Source organism: Ambystoma mexicanum, chromosome 11, assembly GCF_040938575.1.
Source record: "Ambystoma mexicanum isolate Mex_15411 chromosome 11, UKY_AmexF1_1, whole genome shotgun sequence".
NCBI classification, from domain to species: Eukaryota; Metazoa; Chordata; class Amphibia; order Caudata; family Ambystomatidae; genus Ambystoma; species Ambystoma mexicanum.
The window spans coordinates 989312304-989340298 of NC_090934.1; the positions used below are offsets into that span (position 1 = coordinate 989312304).

The window sequence follows — 27995 nt, forward strand, 5'->3', positions numbered from 1 at the left end:
ATAAGCTCTCTGCCAACTGGACACAAGTGAGAGAAGGATGGAAGGAGGGATTTTGTTTTCAATGCAAATATCTGGTTTCTCGCGAGTTGCCTGCTCTGACACCATGAGAAGCACATCGAAGGGTCTGTAATATGATTGCTTCGGGCAGCATAACTAAATGTTTACATGCGGTCTTGTCAAATGGTAAAGTTTACATATGAAAAATATGCAAGCGATATAGGCGGCTATCTGATACACATTTTGGATAAAAAAATCACTAGGGAAATGTGTAAACTCTGCCTGGGCATAAACACCTCAGTAGAGTAGAGACACTTGGAGAAACCAGAGAGATCCTCACCACATGTGTCACGCAGTTTGTATTTCCACTATCACATTATCAGGATAGAGGGGCAGGCAAAACCCTGAAATGTTAGCAATAAAGAAGGCAGGAGAGGTCTGCAAAACAAGAGAAAAAGTTAACACACAATGAAACAGCCGAGCGCGGCAATCACACGGAACCTGTTGAAACTCCCTGCAATCGCGTATCTGGTAACTAGTCCATTCAATAAACGCCTGAATATGCTCCTTGGTTTTCATTAAATAAACATCACAGGTATACCTTTTATCCAACCAAAACACACTTTTTTCAAGCCAAAGTTGTAGCCTTTTGGCAAAACTGCAGTGTTTCTTCGCGCTTTCTGAACACAGCACCGTGACGCCAGTTAAAAAGGCAGAGGAAACAAATGCTGCCAACTCAAGGTACCCCTTAAACTCCCCCTCCCACAATCCACAGAGAATTAATACACAGCACCCTGACACCGGATGAAAAGGCAGAGGAAACAAATGCTGCCACCTCAAGGTAGCGTTTAAACTCCCCCTCCACCACTCCACAGAGAATTAATACACAGCACCCTGACACCGGATGAAAAGGCAGAGGAAACACATGCTGCCACCTCAAGGTACCCCTTAAACTCCCCCTCCCACAATCCACAGAGAATTAATACACAGCACCCTGACACCGGATGAAAAGGCAGAGGAAACAAATGCTGCCACCTCAAGGTAGCGTTTAAACTCACCCTCCACCACTCCACAGAGAATTAATACACAGCACCCTGACACCGGATGAAAAGGCAGAGGAAACAAATGCTGCCACCTCAAGGTAGCGTTTAAACTCCCCCTCCACCACTCCACAGAGAATACACAGCACCCTGACACCGGATGAAAAGGCAGAGGAAACACATGCTGCCACCTCAAGGTACCCCTTAAACTCCCCCTCCCACAATCCACAGAGAATTAATACACAGCACCCTGACACCGGATGAAAAGGCAGAGGAAACAAATGCTGCCACCTCAAGGTAGCGTTTAAACGCCCCCTCCACCACTCCACAGAGAATACACAGCACCCTGACACCGGATGAAAAGGCAGAGGAAACAAATGCTGCCACCTCAAGGTACCCCTTGAACTCCCCCTCCCACAATCCACAGAGAATGAATACACAGCACCCTGGCACCAGATGAAAAGGAAAAGGAAACACATGCTGGCAGATCTACATAGTGCCTAAACCGCCCCCTGTGTTCCACTTGCAAGAGGCGCTTTTGTCTTCTCACAAGAGGTCAAGGAAGACGGGAACATTTGGATTGTTACAGATGCAGAGTAATTCTCATTATTTGTTGGCAAACCTGAAATGGTTTTTCCCCCCTCAAGTTTTGCAACGCATCTTTAAAATGATTCTATTTGCCTACTAATCAAGCAATCTCTGTCAAGTTCAGGTGTTTACTGCATTCAGAGGTTACAGAAGCACGGGGTTTCACGTGCAAGGAGGAGCAAGTTGTAGCACTGTATCTGGGGTGGGGAACACTAAGGACAGCGAGCCAATTAGGCGGCCGCAGTGACGGCGTCAGGCGCTTTCAACTTTATCAAATGAAAGGCTCTCCAGCCTCAAGGGGGCCCCGAAACTGCTCCCATATTGCCAATCAGCAGTCTAATAGCACTGCAATATATTCCTTTATATATTACTCAAGTTCTGGGTCTTGCAGTGTGCGCCTTGCAGCGCTCGACTTACCGAGAAAACATATGCATCTCTTTCCTGCCCTAATGAAGTGTGTAACTTTTATAAAATGTGCAGATCTCATGGATGGAAATTATTTTAAAATAAATAACCTTCAACAAACAGCTTTTTGGATGTCAGCACGTGTCTTTCCTGATTTCGAAGTTTCTTGAAATGCATATGAACCTGGGTGAGAATGACTTACAAGACTCTGTAGAGGAACTTCAAAATCACAGCTTTAGCAGTATTTATGATAGAGCATGCACTGGAAGTCTCTGCTTCCTTGTTATTATAGCCTTGCACAACCCAACCATTTTTGGGATGCTGCTTCATTATTTTCTCTGCATACATTCCTCTTCATCTAGTCCAGCACAGCTGAGCTCCACGTCATACAAAACCTCCAATTGGACCTTCAGCCATCGGCTTGCTACCTCCCCTCTGCTGCCTCCCACCTCTGTGTAACTGCATACATGCTTACCACAGCTAATCAATATTCTGAATCACTCTGCCTCATCAATGCTACATCTGCAACCGACCAGGCCCACCTGATATCTGGCCTAAGAAGCTGCCAATCTTTCACCCACACCCCTATCACTAAACCTGGTGTCAGATCCTAATTGACGATCTCCTGTTGATCTACCCCCACAACGTCAAGCCCCATCTGCCACAAAAATTAATCCACAAGATACACAGTCAGTTGTGCTATGTCACCTGAACTGTTCTTGAGGGAAGGGACCCGCAGAGCTTCCTCGCGGGTCCTCTTTACGTAGGCATTTTCCTCTATGCTTGAGGACTCATCCCAAGTTCCAAAAATGTAAGGATGCAAACACTTAGCGATTGGTCGCTGAGGGTGTAACCGTAACTCATATTCCAAACTAAGGGTTACATCAATTTAAATGTTTGCCACCACATAGTGGGATGCCACATTCAACTTTTACTACACATTTGATGGGCATTCTCCCTGGTGGAATTTCCAGCTGAAATCCAGACACCATTCACACATAGGTCATGTCTTCTTTTTACAATCATACCACCTTCTCAGCCAAGACCATTAATGGCAACAGCAGTAGCCCTTTAACTCTCTCATGGGAAAAATGTCTGGTCTATGCACATGGTTCTGGATTTATACGGACATGTGCAGTAGGTGTGACAAATCAAATTCCGAGCACCAGTGGTCCAGGGATGAATAAAGGTTTCTTGGTACTTCATATCAAATTTTAGAAACGCCTGGAGAGCGCATACCCAGTGTGCGGATGGTCGAATTCCTCACAGTAGGGCCACACCTGGGGCTCATCCAGATGTGCCCCACTAGACTCAAAGAAATGCTGCCTAACAACCACCAGAGTCCACACAACCAGCTGTGTGAAGAAACAAGGCCTGTTGGTGTGAGGAATTCGACCATTCGCAGTGTGGCTGTTGTCATGAATGGCAGTTCCTAGAAACTTTGGAGCTGGTGGAGGAGCCGCCATTAATCTGCCCACCACGTTCCTCTGGGCTTGATCTAGCCTTTCCACAGTCATATGTATTTCTATGTCTTGGCCCCGCCCCCTGGCACGTTGCAACTTTAATGTTGCCTTGTTCCAACGCTCTCCAGTGAATTCTCCTTGGCATTCTATCACTTGTCCCCTCATTGCCTACTTTCCTCCTGGGTCCACGTCTCCCTACCTCCCTGATCGCCGACATTCTTGCTGGCGTCCTTCCTTATTTTTCTCTCTTCTGTTTCGGTTGGCGGCATCTCTCGCCGACAATCCCCCATTTGGTTTCACCTTTCTTCTTGCTGCCGGCATCTTTGCCGTCCGTCTTTCTGTACCTCCTGCAGCTGTCTTTGCTTATGTGCTTTTTTCTACTTTCCCACACTCTTGCTTCCTTCCGTGCCTTTTTTCTACTTTCTCCCGCTCGTGCCTTCTAGGGTTTGGAAATGTTACCAGCCTGCTTTCCCTGATCTCTCACTCCTTCCTCCTTCCTTACTCTTTTTTCTGGCTCAGTATTCCCCTGATTGGTTGTCATTCCTCACCCTTGGGAAAGCTACTTACCTACTGAACACCTTTGGAACTTTTTTGGATCATATTTTCAGATTACCTTGAAAGGAAGTATATCTCCAAGAGTTCTTCATCTCAGATCTATACCATCACGTCCATCAGACCAGATCTACGCTCTACAACATCTTCTGCGGGGTTTTCTGCCTTCGGGCTTTTTTCCCTGACCTGGGCTGCAGAGAGGAGACTCCATTCTTTCTTGGTTGTTCCTAAATCGGAAATAGTGGCGAATCCCCAGAACAGACCCTGTCTCTTCAAAAAGAAGAAGGGAGTCTTTGAGGAACCTACCACCGAATTCTCCGACTCTGAAGTCTCTGCCAATATGAGTGTCTCAGATCATCAGGTGAGATCGGACAGGTGTGCACTCGCCTGGCTTTCTATTGAAATTGTCTATGAAATTGAATGATGGTAGTACAGCCTCTGGAAAATGTGTGAGGCTAATCCACACACATTTTACTATGCTCACCTCACAAAATACACATAGACCTGTGTACTCTGAGTGGACACAGCCTAAAGGTGATGTCCTCGCTGTCATATTTAGTTGGGATATGACAGCCAAGAGCACACCATGCCCTCTCAGAAGGGGGAGGACAAAACCTTCCTCCTGTCATGACCAGCCTAATTAACTATCAAAGGCGCCATGGGTCCGCCCTGTCCTATTATTGAACCATGCAGGATGGTGGTAGCGATTAGCATAATTAGCATACACATAGATTATACTTTAAACGTGCACACATGGGGTCTGGCTGCAGAGGTTAACAAAGGAGACAGGAAACCCCAACAACCTTTTATATGCATCTGTGTCACCTGAAGCGAGCTCCCGCCTCTCAGTATCAGGGGCAGTGAACTGTCATGTCTGGGACAGCTGTTTACAGTAGTCATCCCCACAGGGGGACCCCATTCAGAAGGTACGAGAATGAGGTTTTCAGAAGCCAGAAAGTCTGTTCATGCTGCAGCTTCAAGGGTGACCTGCCGCTTTAATCAGGAACCACAGAGAGCTTAATTAACCAGAGAGATCCTTTGATCCACAACAAACAGGAAGATTACAGGTTTTCACCCCTTTACCTCTTCTGTTTGAAAGCATTCTGTTTACGACCTCATGTATACAGGAGATTGTTGTTGAGGACCCAGACCTGGTTCATTAAGGCAGTCTTAGCACACACCAATCACTGTGGCCAATACGCCTTTAAAAGAGGGCTGAGCCCCTCTTTTGGCCAGATCATCTGAATACTTGGACCTGGCTGAAGATACAGCGTGCCTTACATCTTCTGCCAGTGAAGGAAAGCCAGAACCTCCAAGATGGAAGCAAAATCCCTCTCCTAAACATCTCCCAGGTAACAGAGGGAGATACTGATTCTAGAGGACCCTCCAGCAGCTACAGAACCAATACCCAGCTGGCACACAGTATTCCCTGCAAGGCTCTGCAGCAAGCCTCCTAGGTGGGAAGTGCCAGAGAGCCGCTGAACCAAACCAAGGGCAAGGCAGATGCCTGCAACACTCTCCTCAGCTTTTGGCCATCCTCCTTAAACTACAACACGAGCCCAGCGAAGAAGCTAGGTGGAGTGCATTGACAAGCATCTACCAATGTTTGCCTGAAAGGACATTTTCGAGCCAGTGGAGCCCCTCAAACTGCAACAGACTGTTGTCACGCCGCAGTCGATAAAGTCATCCGAGACGCCTCGACCAGTGTTTCAGAACCACTGACCCGCACTCAGACAATGAGTCTTTACCCCGAGCTGCTGTGTAGGCTAGCCTGCAGCTGTCTGTCCAGCCTTGCTCGCCGAACTGCTGGCTGCCTGATACCCGCAGCTTTCTCCCGTCTTGAACTCTGTCGAAGAAGCTGCAAAGCGCCATGAAACCGACTCTTCACTGTTGAGCACCAAAAACCTCTACAAGCTTAAGGTACATTGTGGTACTGTCCCTTTTGTCCTTCTCCGAATGGCTCCATATGACATTTTACGACCCATTGCTCCCTGTGTGTTGAAACCAAGTATCCTTGAACTGTTGCGATTCATTACTATACTGACTACCCTCCTGTCAGAATCCAGAGTGCATCCCCTGTCCTTCTTTGAAACTATCTGTCCTCTGCATTCCAATACAGGGTGCGTTGTATGTTGTAGTGTGCTAGAACTGTCTGGTGTGATAATAATAAAGTAGATGTGTTTATACAACTTTGACTGAACAGTACCTTTTATCATTGGGTAGTAAATGGATTTTTGCTGTGTTGCAACTAACCAAACCATTACACCTGTGAGCAGGGCGTTCCACCCATCGCAGTAACAATGCGCAACCGATGTGGAAGCAAAGCGGCCTAGGCAGGCTTGGGCTGGCCTGTAGGGCAATGGGGCAATGCCGAACCCAAAATGCTAGTGTAGGCCACTTTTTATTTGGGTCAAAGTGGGCCACTTTTTTTGGCCAGTGTTGGCCAGTTTGATGAGTTACTACACCATGAGGCTAGTAGTTTTGACCAGTGTTGCTGAATACATATTTTTTTAAATGCACAATTTGCGTAACATTTTATCCCAAAAAAAACTGGGTATTATTCAGTCTGTCACAAAAGGAAGGAATAGCCATTTGCAACTGTGGGGCACTTTTTCATTGGTGCCCGAGACACTGTTATGCCCCAGTCCGACCCAGGGCCGAAGTGGTTTGATATAATCCAAATGTTTAAAAAAGGATTAAGAAGAGCCTGCAGAAAAACCTATGCTTCCTGCTGAGAGGTGGGAACTGAACTGCACGTGTATCTCCAGTGCACTGTGCTTGTGTGATGTTGCACAGTATGGGCCTCCCTCCAGCACTCCACCTCATGGCACGGTACACACACTGAACTTAGATCGAAGACTCGGGAGTGCATTGTTTTAGTACTCAGGCAGCAGGGATGATGGCATTGTTTTTATAATGTTTTTACAGTGACACTTAAATTGATATAATGCTTCTGGGGCTGGCTCAGTTGTGTGCTTCACTATCATAACACTGTGCCACGCAGGATAAAGTGATAGCAGAAGAGTGAGAGTAACAGGGCCTCTTTAAGTGTAATGCATGTCATTGCTTCTGCATCAGCCCTTGCTGTCGGCTGGAGCTTGCTTCACAGCATGTTTTCTTTGCTTTAGACGATCAAAAAGTGTGAAATGCGGGCCATAACATCCAGTGGAAGCCTGCACAGGGACGTCATTTAGGGATTGCCAACTGCGACCCATGTAGTCTCCCTTCCTACCCCTTTGGTCTCCCTTGCTATCCCTAAAAAAGAATGTTTTTGTCTTTTTCTTTTTAATCGAGGCTCCTGGGCTGTTGCCAGCAACATGTGGCTCTTTGTTTCTGGAATGTCTGGTTTTCTGATAGCTACAGCCGGTAAGATAGCTCAGTGGGTCGAGCGCTCGCTGCTCTCATGTGTGTGTGTGATCTGCAAGTTTCAGATTCAAACCCCCGCAAGGCCAACTCAGCCTTTCATCCTGCTGAGGTTGATAAATGAGTACCACACACAGGTTGAGTGATATTAACGGTACATATGGTGATCCATTCTTGTATGAAGTGTGTATCACTACAGTGATATCGTTACCATATTTTTCATAGTGTAATTAGAAACAATGCTATGTGATGCCACCTCCTGTTTTGTCAAGGGGTGAAAGGTCGTGTTCCACCACTTCCCATGATGTCACTTTGGTGTGGGGTCAAATTACATCACTTCCTAGATGTCATCAGAGACCAACGTTTGTGTTATGTCACTTCCGCTACCCCCAGCATGTTGCTGAAATGACGTCTCTGAAGCCTGGACTCCATCATTCTCTTTGGGATGTGCATACATTGGTCAGGGCGACATGCAGAAATTGACAAGCTCTGTCACAGGAAGCCACAATCGAGGCTTCCCTTTTTTCCCCTTACGCAAGCTCTGATAGCGTGAGAGCCTTGACCATCAGGCTCTTTTGTGTATCGGTGACATGTGCCTTTCTTAGAGGCCCTCACTGCTGGCTCGGGCAGCAGAGTCTTCTGGAGCAGGCACTCATGCTTTATTATTCACCAGGTCTGCATTGGAACCAAGCTGCTTTCTCGTGATACCTTAGAGCAAAGGCCAGAGTAAGCTTGAGCACACCTGCCAATGAGTGCTGGCGGTGGAGAAAGAACTAGTTGGACGCAAACATATACAAGTCTTTGGCTTTTACTACAGTGAAGGTGCCTGCCCTAGGTGCCTTACAATGCAATGCCTGGTTACAAAATCAGGATAGTGTTGTGAGGCCTTATAAGTCAAAACATGACAATTTGCTTTGGACGCCCCTTGATTGAAAACACATATTTTTCTGTTTACCCTATTTACTATTGTAATTTAGGTTTAGGTGCCACCACTAATTGCTAGATACCTTTATGGGCTGAATCTCAAAAATATTCCAGGGAAAAAGTACATGAAGGGAACTGAATGGCATGTCTGGAACAACTGTTTACAGTAGGCAACCCCTGCCGGGAGACCCCTTATCAGAGGGAAGAAGTATGTGATTTGATGGAAACAGAAAGCCTGTTCTCCCCAAAAACTTCAAGGAAAACCTGCGCTTTGATCAGGAGCCTCAGGGAGCTTAATTAACCAGAGAGACACTTTGATCCACAACTGACATGAAGATGGGCAGGACTTAGTAGTACATGTTGTCACCCATTGCCTTTCCTGGTATAAAGCACTCTGGCTATGACCTCCCGCATAACAGAATATTGTTGGTGGGGACCCAAGATTGGTTCCTTAAGGTAAGCTTTGCCTGCACCAATCACTGAGGCCCATTTGGCTTTAAAAGAGGGTTGATCCACTCTTTTGGCAGATCTTCTGACGACTTCAAAAAGAGTAAGAAGAAGGACTCATTTGGGATCTCTGGCTGAAGGTAGAGTCTGCCTTACAGCTTGTGCAAGTGAAGGAAGCCCAGGATTTCCAAGAGGAAAGCAATATCCCTCCCCTAAAACTCTCCCAGGGAACAGAGGGAGATACCAGACTCAGAGGATCTGTCCAGCAGCTCCAGATCTGATACCCAGCCAGCAGACAGCGTGCCCTGCTGGGTTCTGCCAGCAAGCTTCCTAGGTAGGAATATCCAGAGAGTCGCTGCACAAAGGACAAGGCTGTTGCATACACTCTCCTCAGTTTTGGCTCGTCCGCCTTAAAGCATTAAATGAGCACTGCGAAGAAGCTAGGAGGAGTGCCACACCAAGCATCATCCAGCGTTCATCTTTTAAGGATATTTTCGAGACAGTCGAGCCCTCGAACTGCAACGGCTTGCACCACTGACTGTTGTCATGCTGCAGTCACTTAAGTCGTCCGAGATGCCTCAACCAGCGTTCCATATACACCAACCAGCACAGAGACAACAATTCTTGACCCCGAGCCACCATGTAGGCCAGTCTGCACCTGTCTGTCCAGCCTCACTTGCCTAACTGCCTGCCGCCTGCTACCCGCAGCTGTCTCCCATCTTGAACTCTGACGCAGGAGCTGTTAAGCGTCCTGGAACCGACTTGATGCTGTTGAGCATCAAGATCTTCTCACGCAACATGTACATTGTGTTTCTGTCCTCCAGGTCCTTCTCTGAAGGCCCCTAATGACATTTACGACCCCTTGCTCCCTTGGTGCTGAAACCAAATAACCTTGAACAGTTAAGACTGATTGCTTTACTGACTACCTCCTGTCAGTATTCAGAGTGTATCCCTTTCTTTCGTGAAACTGTCTGTCCTCTGCATTCCTTTACAGGGTGGGTTGTATTTTGTAGTGTGCTAGAACTGTCTGTTGTAATAATAATAAAGTAGATATTTGTATATACCTTGACTGGACAGTCACTTTTATCATTGGGTAATAATTGTATTTTCGCTGTGTTACAACTAATCAATGATCCACCACCTTCCAGAGATAAGCTTGTCGTTCCGTCCACGATACCAAAATTGGACAAGGAGGTTTATAATTTGCTTGTGTTTCCAATCTGTCCAGATCCTTTCTGGTGTACTAGAGGTGTGGGGCTGATTGATGGTTTAGAAACCGATATTCATTCCTGAACCACTGGTGCCATGGAAGTTGATTTGTCACAATCAGTGAATATTATCTAGCTGAGGCAGAGTACTAAACTCTGCATTAATACATCCCAGTATGTTAATGTGGATGCTGTGGAGATCTGTGTGTAACCTGTCAGTTGCATGCATGAATCTGTGTAGAAGAGACCCAGCCTCATTTATCTGGACTGAATAAAGTAGGTACAGCCTCAGTGGTTGATTCTGAGAGTTCATGGCAGATTTGTGCCTTTGTACATCTTGGTCAGAAGACTCACATGGCAGTTATGACTTGTCTGCTTTCCACCATCAGAGTTTACAAACTGTGTTACGCTGAGCTGTCTAATTAAGCAATAAACCCAGTGGGAGGGGACATTACTGCACCAGGTAATGCCCCCGCCGGTAGAGGTTTGCCAGGATACTAATAGTTTTTTTTTTTTCTGCAAGTTGAGAAGTGGCATATTTGACAATCCACAACTTGAAAAAAAACTGCAAATCAAGATGGCCTCATGGATCAGGGAGAAGGGAACTACACATATTCCCTTCTCCATTTCAGTTGCGGCCATTGCAGCGACTAGCCGGCACCGGCAAGGGACGAGGAAGCACAAGGTAAGTGGGGATGGGTAGGAGATGTGGAAATTGAATGTGGGAGGAAGGAGCGGATGAGGAGCACGGGGGCACACTTACCCAAGTAACAGCGGGGAAGATGGCAGCCTCCCGCTACCAAGGAGGCAAATAGTGGGGGTTTTACCATGTGGTAAAACCTCTGTTCTGGGCCTCCTGATTGGCTCCCCCAGCCATGCACTAATATTACATAATATAATGTTCAAGGAAGACCGGAACCCCTGGAAAAGCTATATGAGCATGGCAGAGTCAGTTGCATGTTCCATGCCAAGCTCTTGTTGGGCACTTTACAGTCTGCTTTGTGGACACCGTAAGGCTTTGTGCAGCAGGGAGGTGGGGCTGAAACAATCTGCCGCAACGAAGCTCCTCAGAGAAGCAGCATCAGGGCTTCAACTCGACTGCAGACTGCTAACCACCTCGCGATACTAGAGGCTTAGCTTTTTTCTGAAACGTTGCGGTTCGCTGATGGATCTCAGGGAATGCTCCCCGATTGTGGGGATCACTTGACCAAATAGATGCTTTCCAAAGAAAATGAGTCTCAGGCGACTGCCCTTTGGAATGGCTCCATCCTCCAGTCCCTTTTGCATATGTTACAGCTGCCAAAGAAAGATGAACCTGTTGCAAGTGCTTTTACACACACCTTATGAAAGGAAAGGTCTAATATCTGTGCAACCTGCTTCTACATTAACTTGATCAGCCTGGTGCAACCAGCTCTTCTTCAAGGCATGCAGTTCGAAGTAAAAGTCCTTCAGCACAGAATGTTCTGTACATGCAATGCACACTGCACAGGAGAGTGCCAAGCTTCACCTTGTGGGGGAAGAAGAAAAACCAGGTTTTCCCCTAAATGGTTAATCAGATCGACTAGCATATCATTCGCAACCATCACTTTTCCCAATGTAATAGAGGATGAAAAGGAGGAAGTTGTGAAGGATTAGTAAGAAGTGCCCTCTCATCTCATCTCTTGAGTCACCTCTTTCTTTTGTCCCCTTTGCCTGGAATATTCATGATCAGATCAAGTCTTTCCTCAGTGATCTGTGTATATAATGCATGGCAGCTTGCAATATCTTTATAAAAAGCCTGCAAATTGTGTTCTTATTACAGGCTAGTTGTGACATCACAACTGACATGTAATAAGAATGTGACATCACAACCGCTCTGTAATCAGTTATGACGCTTCAGTTGTGGGGGTTACAATGCCTGCTGCTTGAGCCAGCACACATAAGAATAATCCCAGCTGTTACTGCAGCAATTAAAGAAAGCTTTGATGAGTTCCTTATTTGTAGACTAGTTTTCTGTGACACTTTACAGCCATTATTTGGCAAGGAACTGTTGATGGAACAGTTCTTGATTTGTACATGGCTGGACTTTAACAAGTGAGCAAGACTCTGCATCTCGTCACTTAATTTAAAGCACAACATGAAAACCTTTTTGGATGTATTTTATGAAACTGCCTTAACTTTTTTTCTCCGACACATTAGGAGCAGCATATAGCTTTTCAAAATCCAAACAGGTTCTACCTTGATTATATGGATCAGAAAGCAGAAGGTCTCTTACATAAGATCAAGCAACAGGCCAGGTATTAAAGAGGATGACAGTGTGGGGCCATGCATTATGAGGAATGAAAGGCCTCTACCAATGCGTAAAGAGGATATTGCAAGTCACCTTGGAGTTCCATAAGCTCATAAAGGAACTCGAGCTTCGGCCGTCTTTGCGTATTTTGTCACATAATTCCACGGTGACATGCAATATCCTTATAACGTACGTTAGTGGATACTTAAACCCAGATATTAGCATTCACAAAAAGGTCTGGGAGCCTCTCTACCGAAAATGAACACAGCCAAATAACCTGTTCAATGGGGAGGTGCCCACCTGGGAGGGTCTACAACCACGTTTTAGCTCACACTACCTTTCACAGAGGGGTAATATCCATTTGCATATCAGTCTTTGTCCTGCCCTCAAGGGCAGTCCAGCACCGACATGCAAGGCAATTCTCCTCTGAACAAGAGTACCATCAGCACCCCCAGACACGTGTTTCGGCCTAGTGGGGCCTCATCAGTGAAGTGAAGCTCTGTCTCTCTAAGCACAGCGAGCAAGGGGTGCAGGTCTGGATTAAAAGACGGCGTACATGCTTGCATGCTGCCCTTTTTCAGTCCGCTGTGCAAATTGAGTAAACACTGCCTGCCATGCAAGCGTGGCAGGAAACATTTGTAATGGATTCCTATGGTGATGGGAATCCCCAGCATTTGCACTGACATGAATATCCATGCCGGCACCAATGCTGGAGTATTTGGATGGTGGAGAGCGAGGGAGCGACAGAAACTTAAGTTATGTTACACCCCTACTCTCTGCCATACAAAGTGATGGAAATGAGGCGTAATGTAGTATATTTTAAAATTATACAAATATATGCTTTTGGAGAGAATGCTTTACAAAAGACAACAATTCATATTATAGTAGCATGAACAAAATAATCCAACAATCAATTTATTAAGTTTCATGCTAAGTCTTGATATGAAAATATCTTGTCCCTAATGCCTTCAATACATATGAGTGTTTTATGATAATGATAATGATGTGTTATTTATATAGCGCCTTAATCCAAAGTGCTTTACAGAGCAAATATTTACATACAATATCACCCAACCGAAATTGGTACTCATTTATCGACCTCAGAAGGATGAAAGGCTGAGTTGGCCTTGCTGGGATTCAAACCTGCGACCTGCAGATCACGCTAAGATTGCAGCAGCGAGCGCTCAACCTGCTGAGTTATCTTTATCAAAGTATGTTCCCATTCTATATAATGCAAATGGTGCATGATATGATAGGTTATTTATAACACGCTTAATACCCAAAGGTTTTGAAGCACCGACCCAGGGATCGAAGCTGTGGTGTTTTGTGTCTTCTTGCTTCCAAGGCGGGCACATTGCCCCTTGAGCTATCCTCCCGAGACTGGGAGCATGAGCTCAAATCGGAATAGTTCTCCAAGCAAACTGTCCTAGAGATGCCCATTTAAACTTTTTTAGAAATGAAGTTAAACAAAAAGCTCATCTGAGCTCCATGGGAAAAAAACACATATATACAGTCACATGTCAGGCTTTAAAAGTAGATTATATCTATTACAACTTTGACTGCCTTGATCAACTCCACACTCAGTGAAAAAGATCTCCCAGGGGGAGTCATTTCCTGAGGAACAACAGGCAGCAAGATTGAGAAACAATGCAAACGTGTCATTTATTCATCACCCCAGAATTTCATGTCCATTATGCACCCCAAAATTAAACCTCACTTTGCACAAAATGAATACTGCTTTGGAAATAAAAGACATCTTCATAGCCACAAACATCCCCCCTGACAAAAGCTGCCTTCACTTATTGCATCCATCTTGAAGGGATGCACTCCCAAATCCACCTCTCTTTCCTTTTATTCCAGTATCAATACAGAATGGTAAGACACTCCATATATCCACCCACCTCTAACTGCACCTCTCACAGCTGCTGTAACATTACAGTATGCAAGATACAAATCACCAAATAAAGAAAACCAAAAGCACGTTTTACTATTGAATTTGAAAAATGTTCAGCCTTTCAATAGTATGCATATCTCTACAGTTATTTTTAAAAAACATTATTCTCCTACGTTACTAACTGTGGATAAACATTCTAATCTTTAGTTGCTTTAGTCATATTGTCTATTGAGCATTCAATTATTTACATTTCTTTTTTTTAAACTCTTTTTATTGGTGGTCACAGAGATATACAACACAATCACATCATTACAATTATAGAGGTATCACGTATCACACTTATCATCGAGGTATCAGCGTTATATAGTGTCATCATCATCCGAAATCATATCACAGTGTATAATCTTGAGATCCCCAAGTTGTCCCCGGACGTTACCAGTTGTACACAAGGATGAGTAGGGGGCTCATCAGGGAAGGAAGGCCAGTGCCTCTGAAAGGCTGATCGTACACAGTAGTATTGAAGCACCCTGAGTGGGCCCATGCCGAACGCCCTTGTTATTTCCTCCAGGGTCGCAAACCTCCCTTCAATAAATAGGTCACCCAGTTTCATCTCCTCATTGGGGTCCTAAGCTTTGCGCAACCCGCCGTCATGAGTTGGTGGTATACCAGGGTAATTCCACAGGGGAATTGCGGGGTTATAGGGAATCTCAACTCCCAGTTTCTTAAATATGGCTTTCCACGCACCCACTGTGCAACTCACAAGGTTGAATTCACACGTGTCTCTATACCGTGTATCAAACATCACAGAATGTATGTTAGTGGGATGTGTGGTGAGTTTCTCTATCTCTACGTGTGGGGATCCATTGGAGTTATCATACCAATACCTAGATAATTGGGCTTGGGCAGTGTAATAATATAATTCAAAATCTGGTGCAGCTATGCCTCCAGTATAATACGGCTCAGTCATCTTTTCCCATCCTATTCTAGGGGTTTTACCATTCCAAAGAAAAGTCGTGGCTATTGATCTGAGCTTATTGAAAAAGGGCCGGCCCGGCCATATGGGGGATATTAATAAAGAAATATAGCAGTTTGGGCAATACTATCATTTTGAGGACCGCGACTCTCCCATGCAGTGAGATTGGGAGGCGGTCCCACGTCAGTAATTTATTGCTAAGGGCTTGTAGTGCGTTCTCGTGATTGTCAGAGTATAAAGTGTGTTTATTTTGGGAGACCACTATTCCCAAGTATCTAATAGATTGTGCAGCACATTTGAGTCCACACGTGTGGTCGCTAGTGTAAGAGGGAATATTTCGGACTTCCCCTTATTTATGGAGTGCCATGAGTGAGCCGTGAATTCCTGGATCTCTGCCATAATAGGCGTGATATTGTTTTCAGGCTCGCGAACATATAGAAGGGTATCATCCGCATATAGCGATATCAGCTGGGTGGTCCCTTTTAAGTTGATACCCCTGTTTGAGTGTCGAAGTCTAATGGCAAACGCCATCAGCTCTATTGTTATCGCAAAGAGTATGGGCGAGAACGGGCAGCCTTGCCTGGTGCCCCTTCCCAATAGGAACAGGTCAGAGATGGTTCGTTGGTCAGCACTCGGGCACCGGGATCCGTGTATAATAAATGCACATATGCAATGAAGTTGGGGCCGATGCCAAATGCCTCCAGTATCGCCAGTAGATAGGCCTATGAAACCGAATCGAAGGCCTTTTCGGCATCTAGGGATATGGCCAACGCCTTCCTACCCTGGTCAATTTGAGCCATGATGCCAAAAAGTCTACGCAGATTGAGGGCCGTGGATCTAGCGGAACGAAGCCGTTTTGGTTGGGGTCTACAAGCCTCGGGACCTCTGGCAGAAGCCTATTGGCCAACACTTTGGCGAATATTTTGGCATCAGTGTTTATCAATGAAAGCGGCCCATAGGACGATATGTCCTGCGGCAGACGTCGAGGTTTATGGAGTACAGTTATTATGGCTTCCCTCATCGAGGGGGGCAGTGATTTACTCTGAAGTGATTCCTCCCATACCTGTAACAGCACTGGGACTAGCTCTTCGTGGAATTCTTTGTAAAATTCCGCCCCTATTCCGTTGGATCCCGGAGCCTTATTTGATGCCAAGTGTTTAATCGCCTCGGTGATCTCCTCAGCCGTGACCGGCTGGTCCATGGACAATCGTGTCTCATCGGGGAGTGTAGGCAAACGCAGGGTTTCTAGGTATGCTTTAATTTCGGCCACTGATTTGGTAACCCTGTTACTATATAATTGCTGATAAAATTTAGTAAACTCATCATTGATCTCCTTTTCCCCTAGAAGGACCTCCCCTTGTGGTGTCTGTATGTTCGTGATCCGGTTGGGGTGTCTATCCTGTTTTAATAAATTAGACAGAGTCCTACCAGCCTTGTTCCCCTCTCCGTATCTACGGGCTCAGATTGGGGCAGCCATATACTGCACTTCCCTAGCGGCCAATTTACCAAATTCTTGTAGGTATGTCTGTATTTCAGCTAGAGTCGCCTTATCTTGAGTATGAGTGTAAGCCTCTTCTAGTTTCCTCAAGGTAAGTTCAGTTTGGGTCAGTTCAGCACAGACTCCCCTGAGGAGCCCCACAGATTTGGACAAGAGAGTCCCCCTGATCCACACTTTAAGGGATTCCCATACCGTGGAGTATCTATCAACAGAGCCTATGTTCCTTTCCAGGAATTCTGCAATTTCAATGTGCAGTCCCACCACCACCCCTGGATCGCACAGCAGCCCACTGGGTATTCTCCATCTTTTAGCAGGCCTAGGGCAGTCATGGAAATCAACCTCCAACACCATCGGGGAATGATCAGACAGTGTGCGGGGCTGCATCTCACACGACTGTACCGCAGTGATAACCGCGGGGGAGACAAACCAGTAATCGATTCTGGACTGCGAATCATGCACTGACGAGTAGTATGTGTAGCTCCTATCATTCGGATGAAGCACCCACCAGGCGTCTTCGAAGGAGAGTTGAAGTAGGATATTTTTCAGGGTAAGGGTAGTTTTACTAGGCTGTCTAACGACCGTACTGGACCTGCCCAATCCAGAATTAAGGGCCACATTGAACCCCCCCCCCATATTATGGTGGATACGTCAATAGCAGTAATCAGCTGGTATATACTGGTACAGAAGGCCGGGTCATCGATATTGGGACCATACGTATTGACCAGTAGGACTTGTTGACCTGTGACCTCCCCCCAAACAAGGACATACCTCCCAAGGGGGTCTATTTTCTGACCCGCCAGCTTGAATCCCAGACCTGGGTGTATTAAGATGATGACCCCCCTGGACTGAGATGAGTAATTCACCTCGACTTGCCCCAGCCAGGGAGTACATATTCATTATTGACATCCATAGCATGTGTTTCTTGTGGTGTCCAGTCATAATGTCGAATACAATAATTTCGAAAGTCAAAATGTCGAAAATATTTATTCGAAAATAAAAATGTCGAATTACAAAAATGTCGAATTTTTTTCAATTTTTTTTCGAATTAATGTTTAAATAAATAATTAATTAATTATAGTTTATAAAACATAATTTTTTTAAATGGTTAAAGGTATATCCATGGTGGGTGGGGGGGATGGGGAGGAGGGGGGGTTGGGGTTAGGGGTTTGGGATGGGGTTTTTTAATAATTAATTATTTAATTAATGTTTTATTAAATACTTTTTAAAAAAAATTAAAGGTATATCCATGGGGGTTGTTGGGGGGGATGGGGAGGAGTGGAGGGTTGGGGTAGGGGTTTGGGATGGGGGATTTGGGGTGGGACCCCCCCAATAAAATAAAAAACGTTAGTATGTGTGACATTTTACATAGTTATTTTAACATTGGTTTTTCGATTTTTTTTTCGACATTTTATTTTCGAATTAATGACTTTTTCTATTATATGTGTGTTTTCGACATTTTTGAATTCGACATTTTTGAATTCGACATTTTTGTAATTCGACATTATTTTTTCGATATTATGACTATAAACCGTTTCTTGTAACATGACAATTTGTGCACCATGCCTGACAATGTAATTCCCCACCTTCCTAGTTTTAGACCGATTATTTAGACCCCTAACATTCCATGACAATAGTTTCACTTGCAGACCGCAACCCATGTTCATAAAGAATTGTACGGATAGCCACATACATCACAGTTATGTACCTCTCGTGGAGCATGAATCGTGTCATAAGCTCAGAGACCACTTGTTTAACCATTAACCAACAAACTACCTCACCCTTCCCCTTACCAGGCCCTAGATCTGCAACATCAGACCTACTACCCGCTTCAGACGGCCAGGTTGTACAATAACAACTTGTCCAACTCGCTTCAACCCCCCTCCCTCATCGTCATCCCCAACCTGACGCTTGGTCCCTTCGTAACTTGTGGAGCATTCCAGGGGTGGACATGTTGCCTCACATGACCGACAATTCCGGCTCCCCATCGCCCCACCTTGAATAAATTGTGAGGCCAACTGTAGCACTACCAGGCACCTAGGAATGAGACAAATCAGTACAAATCTGTATCACAAAACACATATTTCACTCAGTTGGACGGGGCCTGTTGTTTTGAGCGGGTCTGTCCCCTCTGGGAGGAACGGGGTATAGAGGATTCTATGTATTGCAAGGCTTCAGCCGGGGTTTCAAAAAAAATGCGCTCTCCCAGCGTGCTGGATCCTCATTTTTGCCGGGAATTTCAGGGCACACGTGATCTGGTGTGCCTTCAAGAGTTTCTTTACCGGTTTGTATGAGCGCCTGCTCGCCTGAACCGCAGCGGAGAAATCTGGGTAGATGTGTATTTGACTTTCCTCAAATTGTAGTGTACCAGCTTCCCTGGCCAGTCGAAGGATCGTGTCCCTGTCTCTATAATTCAAGAGGCGAGCGATTATCATACGTGGAGGTGCCCCAGATTTAGGGACCGGTGCCAGCGTGCGATGCGCCCTCTCAACTAGGAAATGTTCCGAAAAGGCAGTAGGATCAAATAGGAATCGGAACAGGTCTTCCAATTTCTTCTCCATCTGATTTTTCTCGAAGGATTCCGCCACTCCAACCACTCGTACGTTGTTTCTTCTCAATCTGGATTCGAGGTCTTGACATTTATTCTGCAATTTACTGACCGTTTCTTTAATCCGGGATATATCTTGGCTATGGAGAGCTATAGTGTCTTCATTAACGGATGTCCTATTCTCGGTTTCTGTGATTCGTGCGCACTCTTTATCAATTCTGGCCTTCATGGAGCCTATGGTTGCCACTATTTCATCCAGTTTCACATTCACTGCCAAGAACCCATTTTGTACCAGCGTTGCCAGCTTATCCTCGCGGTCCCCCAGTCCATGTTACTCACACACATCGGGTGCCGGCTGTGCGCCCGTCGATGTAGTCTGGCTTGGAGTATTAGTATAGGTATCCATTGGGCCCTTCTTTTTGCCACTGGGGGTCTTGGATGATTTGCCTGATCTGTGTGGCTCCCCCATATCAGCAAGAACCATATATGACTGCCTCCGGCTCTAGTGTCAATTGAGTCGGCACCACGACATCCACCAAAACGCAGCCTGTACCCGTGGAGATGAAACCCAGATATATCCGTGACTCGCCGCACTCTGAAGCGCACCAGGGAGTGATAATAAGGATGGAGTGTGCCCTTCACATATTCAATCTGACAACGTGTTATTTTCAGCTTCTCAGGTAGACCTGTGTACGGAGCTCGGGTACTATATAGGAGTGTTCCCCAGGGGGACCCGCAGCAGGGGGGCTTAGGAACTGCCCTTTGCGTTTATTCAGTCAATCAAACGGCGTGTCTCCAGCCGTGCCGTGTGGACATAGGGGATGCAATCCGTGGCCACCGAAAGCTGTGACGCACTCCTCAAGTGCGCTCCGCAATATCCTAGGGCTGGGCAGAACAGCAGGTCTCCAGCAGTCCCACGTTCAGCGGATCATGGCGTTCCAGCGCCTGGAGAGCCGTCAACGTAGCAGCAACCACAGTTCCCTGCAGTGACACCCACAATTCACCAGTTATACCGGTCGGGCAAGCCACGGTAAGGGTGGAGAAGAAAGGTCCAGCCAGGCCGAGCGCACATCAGTGGACCCCGCCCGCCTGCTCCCGTGTACCTTATGAAGCAGGTCCAGGCAGTCTAGTAGGGCGCACACACCGCCGATCAGGTTCTGCCCTCAATCGTGTCCGAGAGGCGAGCCGGGGGGGAGAAGAAGGAGCCCTCCCAGCGCGATCGTCTGCCTCCTGCAGTCTTCGAGACGCCGTGACCGCCAGCAATGAAGGTCTATGCGGAAGCCAAGGGCCGACGCCTCCACAGCTCTCGTTATTCTCGGCCTGATCACAGTCCAGGCGCGGAACAGCCGCGGCAGGCTCCTCCCACCTGTGGCCTGTCGCACATCCGCGTCCCCGGCACTCGGGTGAATGCGTGTGGTACGGACCGCCGGCTCGTTACTGTGCCAGGCGGCAGCCAATCTGCACACGCCCGTAAGTTAGCGAAACTGAATCGTTTTCAACCAGGATTTTCACCCGCTGTGCCCGAGAACCAAGGCCTGCGGTAGCACGATCCCTCAGCTTCCCAGTCAGCCTCGATGCAGATATATATAAGCAGGATATTTAGGTGAAGCAGGAGCCCCGGAATCAAGCGGCCATCTTGTTTGTGCGCAACAGCGCCCCCCTTCAATTATTTACATTTGAGTCTACTGCATTTTTGAGCTGTTAATTTCAATGTGGTCGCTTTCATTCTAGAAACATTGACGAGTTGTGGCAATCCCAATAAAAGAGCTTCCCCCAAAAAGCCTTTTAATCTTTGGTTTTTCCTTCACGCCCCCAAAAAACAAGTATTTAGGAAACATAGCTCGAATTTGTCTCCATCGAGTTTAAAGATTTTTGTAATACACATAGCTGTTATATGACACTAGTTAACAGCGAGCACATTAAGGAAATCAAATCAGTGAACAGTCAGTCACTTATCAAGCTTTTAAAATGGGTGAACACAGATAAGGTATTTGCAAACATACAACTGGATGCATCTGGACATGGGTGGATACAAATAACACTTAAGCAAACACACACCATACACACTAATATGGAACATGCATGCACAATCACACACCCACGACAGGCACTCAGATATCGCACAACATCACAACATTCCTATAGACATGGATAGTACATGCCCAAACACACACACAAACACACACACACAACATATACCCTGGATAGCTAGGTACATGTCCATGGATAAGGATAATCCACAAACACACACATATATCCATATTACTAATGTTATATTTGCGTATAAGCATAGCACATTCGGAAACCAGAAACACCTAGCCTTTGCACAGGCACAGATACACACACATAAACACACACACAAGCACACAAACACATAAACATATACATAAACAAACTAAAAAAACACAGGGATTATTTGAAAAAAATGACATTTCAAAAGTTAAGGTTACTCGTTATCAAAAGCAATTCTGTAAACGTTGCAAATGGCCAACTTAATGTAAAGGGACTATTTCCCGATTTTGAAGCAATTCCATCCGAATAAAAATCACATTTTATCTCTCTCTACATGACTATTTTACAGCACTCACTTTAAATATTAGGTAGAGTGCTTCAGTGCAACTGTTAAAGTGAGACTTGTGAAGTAGCGGTGCAAAATGTGGTAAGGTTTAATGTGTAGCTGGGATGATCGTGTTAAGATTTGAGAAATATTTACATATGAATGCATTTTTTAAAAAGGTTAGGGGTTACTATACTTAAAAAGGTGAGGTGTTCAAACATTGGAAATGTCGACGATAAACTGCAAACACTCAGTCAATGGTAACAAAATGTAAAGTCTAGAAACAAGGTCAAATCCATTGTTAAGGTAGACAAACAAAGTCCAGTTAACTATTTCCCTAATGAAAGTCCCATCACATTACAACTGTAACCTTAATTTACTCTAAACCACACTTCACAACATGCACTTTAAATAATAGGTAGCTCACAACCCTGTTATATTTAAAGTGAATCTTGTGAAGTAATCATGTCTTATATGTTAAGGTTACATCACAATGAAGTCAAGCCTCCTGCCCCAATGGAGTGGCTGCAGGTTGGGTGGGGCGGGAGGCGCAAGTGAAGACTGGAAAGGGGGTGGCTGCCGAAACCGGCCGAAGGAGTAGTGACACGCCCTCGGCCGGGACAAATGGGACAGCCACAGGGGCCTCGGCAACAGCGTCAAAAGGTGCCATTAAAAAGGGTCTGGGAAGTGGAAGGAAAGCGACAGCTCCTCCACTTTCGCAGCTCCTCGTGGATCACTTGGATCCTCCTTGCCTGGACCACTGCCGCAGCCGGGGGGGAACCTCTGCCGCACTCTCAATATACATTTTCGTTCCTGGTTTGCGGCTCCTGCCGTTTGGACGTCACGAGGAGGTCCCGCAGGGGGAGGACCTGCCTCAGCTGCTCCTGGGACTCCTGTGGGCCGTGGGCTGCAGATCGCAACATGCTCCTGGGTGCTGTTTGTGGGACCTGGCCCCAGGCTTGCTGGACTCCACTGGTGCAGGTAAGGAGGTTGGGTGCTGCTGGGTGGGCTCTCTCTCAGCCAGTGCCTTGTTGGGGTCGTGTGGTGGGTGCAGAGGATCACAACGCTTCTTTTTTTCCTTGCACAGGCCCAGTGGCCAGAGGAGGGAACGGCAGCTAGCATGCACCAGAGGGGATTGTGGCAAAGTGGAGGACTGACTGGGGTGTGAGGCTTGGGTGAGAGAAACGTGCCGCCAGGGTGAAAAGAAGTGCATGTATGAATATTGTTAGCATCGGGAACTCACAAAACGGGCCGCTTGGGTGAAAAGCGTTCTATCTTGCAAAGTGGTAGCTGCACGTTCTCGGAGACAAGCCTCTTGGAGATTGTGAGACTAAACTTAGCGGCGGTGAAATGCAGTAGATGTTAAAAAAATATTATAGTTGCCGGCTGGTGAACAGGCCACTTCGTCAATAGAATGTGGGGGTGAACTAAAGGCGCGACCACGTCAAGTTGGCTGAACTTTTCAAAACCTGTAGGCAGCTTGCCAACCCCTCTGCAGTCTCCTCCTCTCCTTCTCCTTCCCAGGCCCTCTGTAATGCACTGGCCTCACACTTTGCCACCAAAACTCAGGACATCTGACCTCACTTTCTACACTCCCTCACAACCCATCCCACAACCCCCCTCCACACCCCTCCCCTCGACCCTCCTTCTTCCTTTTCCTCTTTCTCTCTTGTCACACCTGAGGAAGTTACCAGAAATGTCTGCTCCATGAAGGTCTCTTCTAATCAGGTCTCCTCTTGCTCATCCAGGTCCATCAAGGATAACAATGGCTCTCTTGCCCCTGCTCTCGCTGATTTCTGCAATCACTCTTTTATCACTGGATCTTTCCCCTCCCCCTTAAGCACTCCCTTGTGTGCCCACTCCTGAAAGAACTTTCCTCTGACCCTACATGTGCTGCAAGCTATAATCCTATCTCCATCACCCCTTTCCTGGGGAAGCTTCTTGAGAAGCTGGTCTTTCCCCAACTTAACTCGCACAGTGAATTTTTTGCTGGCCTCCACGGCCATCAATCTGGATTCTGAGCATCCAGAGGCCCGGAAACTGCTCTTCTGAAGACCCATGAAGAACTGCTTGCATCTCTGGACTCCAACTCTGCTGCTATCCTTATCCTACTTGATCTCTCCTCTGCATTTGACACAGTTAACCATTCCATCCTCATTCAAAGGCTCCATGATACACTTGGTATCTCGGAACGGGCACTGGATTGGCAGTCCTCTCTCCTCACTAACCGCTCTTCTCAAGTCATCCTGGGCCCCTTCTCCTGTCCTACTTCCATCTCCACCTGTGGTGTCCCCAGGGTTCTATTCTCTCCCCCTGGCTCTTTAACATCTACCTTGCTCTCCTTGCATGCCTCATCTCCTCCAATTTCCAGTGTTAAACAGATGACATACAGCTCTTCTTCAGACTCCGTGCTGACCCACTTGCACCTTCCATCATCCCTGACTGCCTATCTGCCACCCAGTCCTTGTGCGCCTCCAATGATCTCTGCCTCAACCCCTGTAAAACTGAGATCCTTCCAATTGGGACCCCGGCTCCCTCTTTCTTCCCTTCACTCTGCCCTTCCTCCTTGGGCTCTCCCACTGCTCCTTCAACTAACGCCAGAAACCTTGGAGTCATCTTCGACTCATCTCTCTCCTTCTGCCTTCACACTCAGGACATTGCCAAGAAGTCCAACTATCAGCTCTTCCTTCTCAAATAAATTCTACCTTTTCTTACTTTCCCTCAGAGGCTTAATGTGACTCAAGCCCTAGTTCTCCCTAGACTTGGCTACTGTAATAGCCTCCTCCTGAATCTTCCTTCTTCCACTCTACAACCCCTTCAGTTTATCTAGAACAGGGCAGTGAGACTTATTATTGGCCTTAAACCCAGGGACTGCATCTCTCCTGCACGAAAAAGTCCTCACTGGCTCCCGGTTGCTACACGGATTGAATTCAAATCCCTCTGCATCATCCATAAGGCTGTCTGTGCCTGAGGACCACACTATCTTCAATTTTATCTCCCTAAATTCTCTCCCACTAGACCACTTCGGTCCTCTGGCACCAACTTTTTGTGTGTAAAGCGTTTTGCTAAAAAGAGGGTAGGGGGTCACTCACTTTCCTCTGTGGGCTCCCTCCTTTAGAATAGCCTCCTCGTTCCCCTGCACCTTGAGCAGGATCTTCTCAAATTCTGAAAGCTCCTTAAGAGTTTCCTCTTTTCCTCCTCCTTCCCTCCTTCTCTCCTCTGCTAATCCCACAGTTGCTGAATCAGTGTCCTTGGCGCTTATGCATCGTCAGGGCCTTAACTCCCCACACCAATTCATCCCAGCTCCTGTCTATCCATAACACTTTGCATCTGCACATCCTCTGCTCTGGAGACTCGCACTTACACCTCCAGCGGCCCAGGCCATGTAGCACTCAATATTCCTAGCACTTCGTCCATGGCTCACCCACGATACCGGACTCCCCAGCACTTACCCCACTACTCTCTTGCTTTCTGTACCTGCACGTTCTGAATACTCACAAGGCATGGTGGGTTTATCCCTCTTCCTCTTCACCCTCTTCTCTTAATATTGTGTTGTAATGTATCTCCCACCCTCGCTCCATCCCTGCCCTCTGGGCGCTTTGAAACAGTACATTCTTATTGTATAAGCGCCTAACAAGCAAACAATTAATAAATAAATAAGTGGGCTGCTTGGGTAAAAAAAATATTATTTACAAAAGGGTTAGCAGCAGGGCCTTTCAAACGAGCCGCTTCCTCAGGATAGCTTATGCAAACTGGTTGACAGGGAGGAAACAGGGTGCAAAAAACCCAAGGCACGTGAAAAGCCAGTTCTGGGGAAGGAAAGAAGTGCGCACGTTACTGGGTATATTTGAAAAGGATACCAATTGGCTGAGTACACAGGGCTAAGTCTGGGGCATTAAGGCAGAGGTTTTGTAAGTGGGAAAATAAGTGAGAGGACCGAGGTAAAAGGCAGGATGGACCCTGCTAAAGTTGCGGCACCGGGCACAGGGCAAGGGATGGCAACAGGAGCACCAAACCCAACAGTATGCAACGGGTAGCCCAGCTCAGGGCGTAGGGCAAACGGTGGGCATGTCGGGACAGGCGAGTACACTGGGGATGGCTTTAGCAGGCACTGCCGGGGGAGATGTGAGGGCACCAGCAACCCCCATCAGTAACCCTTCTGGTATTCTCACTTGGCGCATACCATTGAAATTGAAGGAAAAAATATGGAAGGATACATTTGTGGATATATTTTCATTGTCAGATTATAAAGTGTCAGAGGAGGAGAAGGAAGTGAAAGGGGAGGGCAAAGACAAAAGGGGACAGGTTGAAAAATCAATTGTGTATTGGATGACAGGCTTTGCGATATTCACGTCGGTAATGGTGGAAAAGTACCCTGGGTTACACCAAAAATTGTTCTCATATCTACATCTAATAATGACCATGTATCGTGAATGCACTTTTGGCGCTTGGTTAAACTCAGATGAAAGTTTCAGGACCTCCAAAGCATGTAGCATTCAGCTTGATTGGGGGACCAGGGCTATGGATTTATAGGCCAGTTGCACCATTGTCAGCCAGCACAGAGGGAGGTCACAGGCAGCCTGGTCACAAGGGGGATGGACACCAAGGCAGGGGCAGTCTCCTTTCGGATCCCCCCACAAGGCAGAGATGGGGGAGAGTAAAAAGGGACATAATGGGCATTTAACTCTAAGACATGCACAAGGGCAGTGTGCCCATTTAAGCATGCATGCTTGTGCTGTGGGCTACAAGGACACCCCAAACAGAGGAGCAATAAGAGGGGGAGGGACAGAGAGTTCAAGGAAAGCGAGTGAGAACCCTCCACAGACACCCCTATTGCCCACACCAATCAGTGGGGATATACTCTGATTATGGGCTTACAACTATCCTAGGAGAGATGTACTGGTGAGGGGTTTCACAGAGGGGTTTTGCATTCCAGTAATGGGGCTGATACCATCAGAAGTGCCAAAGAATCAGTCATCAGAAGCAAGCACTAACACTGTACTAACATTGAGAAGGAAAGGAAATTGGGGCGAATCAGAGGGCCTTTTCTGCATCCCTACCCACCCGCTGTTCCCATCATGCATTCATTTGCTCCCCAGTAGGGATTATACCCAAAAAAGTGGAAGGAAAGTTCAGGATGATTCACAGCTTGTCCTTCCCAAAGGGGACTTCAGTAAATGATAAAATTAATGAAAATAAATGCTCCATAAGGTATGCATCATTTGATGACGCCCTGGGTCAGCTTAGGGAACTTGTAAAAGGGGCTTTGTTAGTAAAAGCGGATATTGAATCAGCATTTTTGACTCCTGCCGGTTCACCCCGTCGATTACCATCACCTAGGCTTCCAGGCGGGGGGAACATTTTATTTCGACAAATGCTTACCAATGGGGTGCTCTCAACAGCTACTTCGAGGCATTCAGCTAATTCTTGGAATGGTTCAGAAAGAGGGAACTGAAGGGGGCGAGAGTAGTGCACTACTTGGACGACTTCCTCTTCGTGTGTCCCCCTCGATCAAGGCAGTGCAGGGACACACTAGGGGCATTTCAGAAGATAACAAAGGAACTAGGGGTGCCATTGGCACAGGAAAAAACTGAGGGCCCAGGGTCCATCATCACATTTTTAGGCATTGAAATTGATTCAGGACAGTGCACTTGCCAACTCCCGGTCAAAAAGGTGGCAGAATTATGGGAATCAGTGTACATACGCCTGTAGGCCAAAAAGGTGATGTTGGCACAGCTGCAGTGCCTAGAGGGGCAGCTGAGCTTCACGCTGAGGATTATCCCGATGGGGCATCCATTCTCCTGGGTCATAGCAGGGACAATTTCAGGGATCACAGAAAAACATTGTTTTCCTGTGCCAATGACACCCCTAGTTCCTTTGTTATCTTCTGAAATGCCCCTAGTGTGTTATCAGGTTATCGACTTCAGGTAAAGGGAATCTCAGGGTGTGAGACAGTTTTTTAGCGGAGTTCAATGGACTACAGGGATGGCCTGAGAAAGCGTAACCTAACCAGGAGATTGGGCTGTATGCAGATGCTGCAGGGACGCTGGGTTTTGGGGCCATCTGGGGAGACCGGTGGTGCAACAGCAGATGGCCGGAGGAGTGGGATAACTGGGGCCTGACCAGGAACATCACTTTTTTGGAATTATTCCATATTGTGGTGGCATTGACAATCTGGGGGGAGGGACTCCGGTGGAAGCATGTGGTATTTTGGTCTGGCAGCATGTCGGTGGTGATGGCAATCAACAATCAGAGGGCATTGTGCCCTATGG

General features: G+C 46.7%; 1 protein-coding gene across 1 annotated transcript in view; it reads right to left on the reverse strand.

The window, feature by feature from the left end:
- Window positions 1-27995, reverse strand: part of PTPN5 (protein tyrosine phosphatase non-receptor type 5) — an 814933-nt gene that overhangs the window by 238188 nt on the left and 548750 nt on the right. The window lies entirely within an intron of this gene.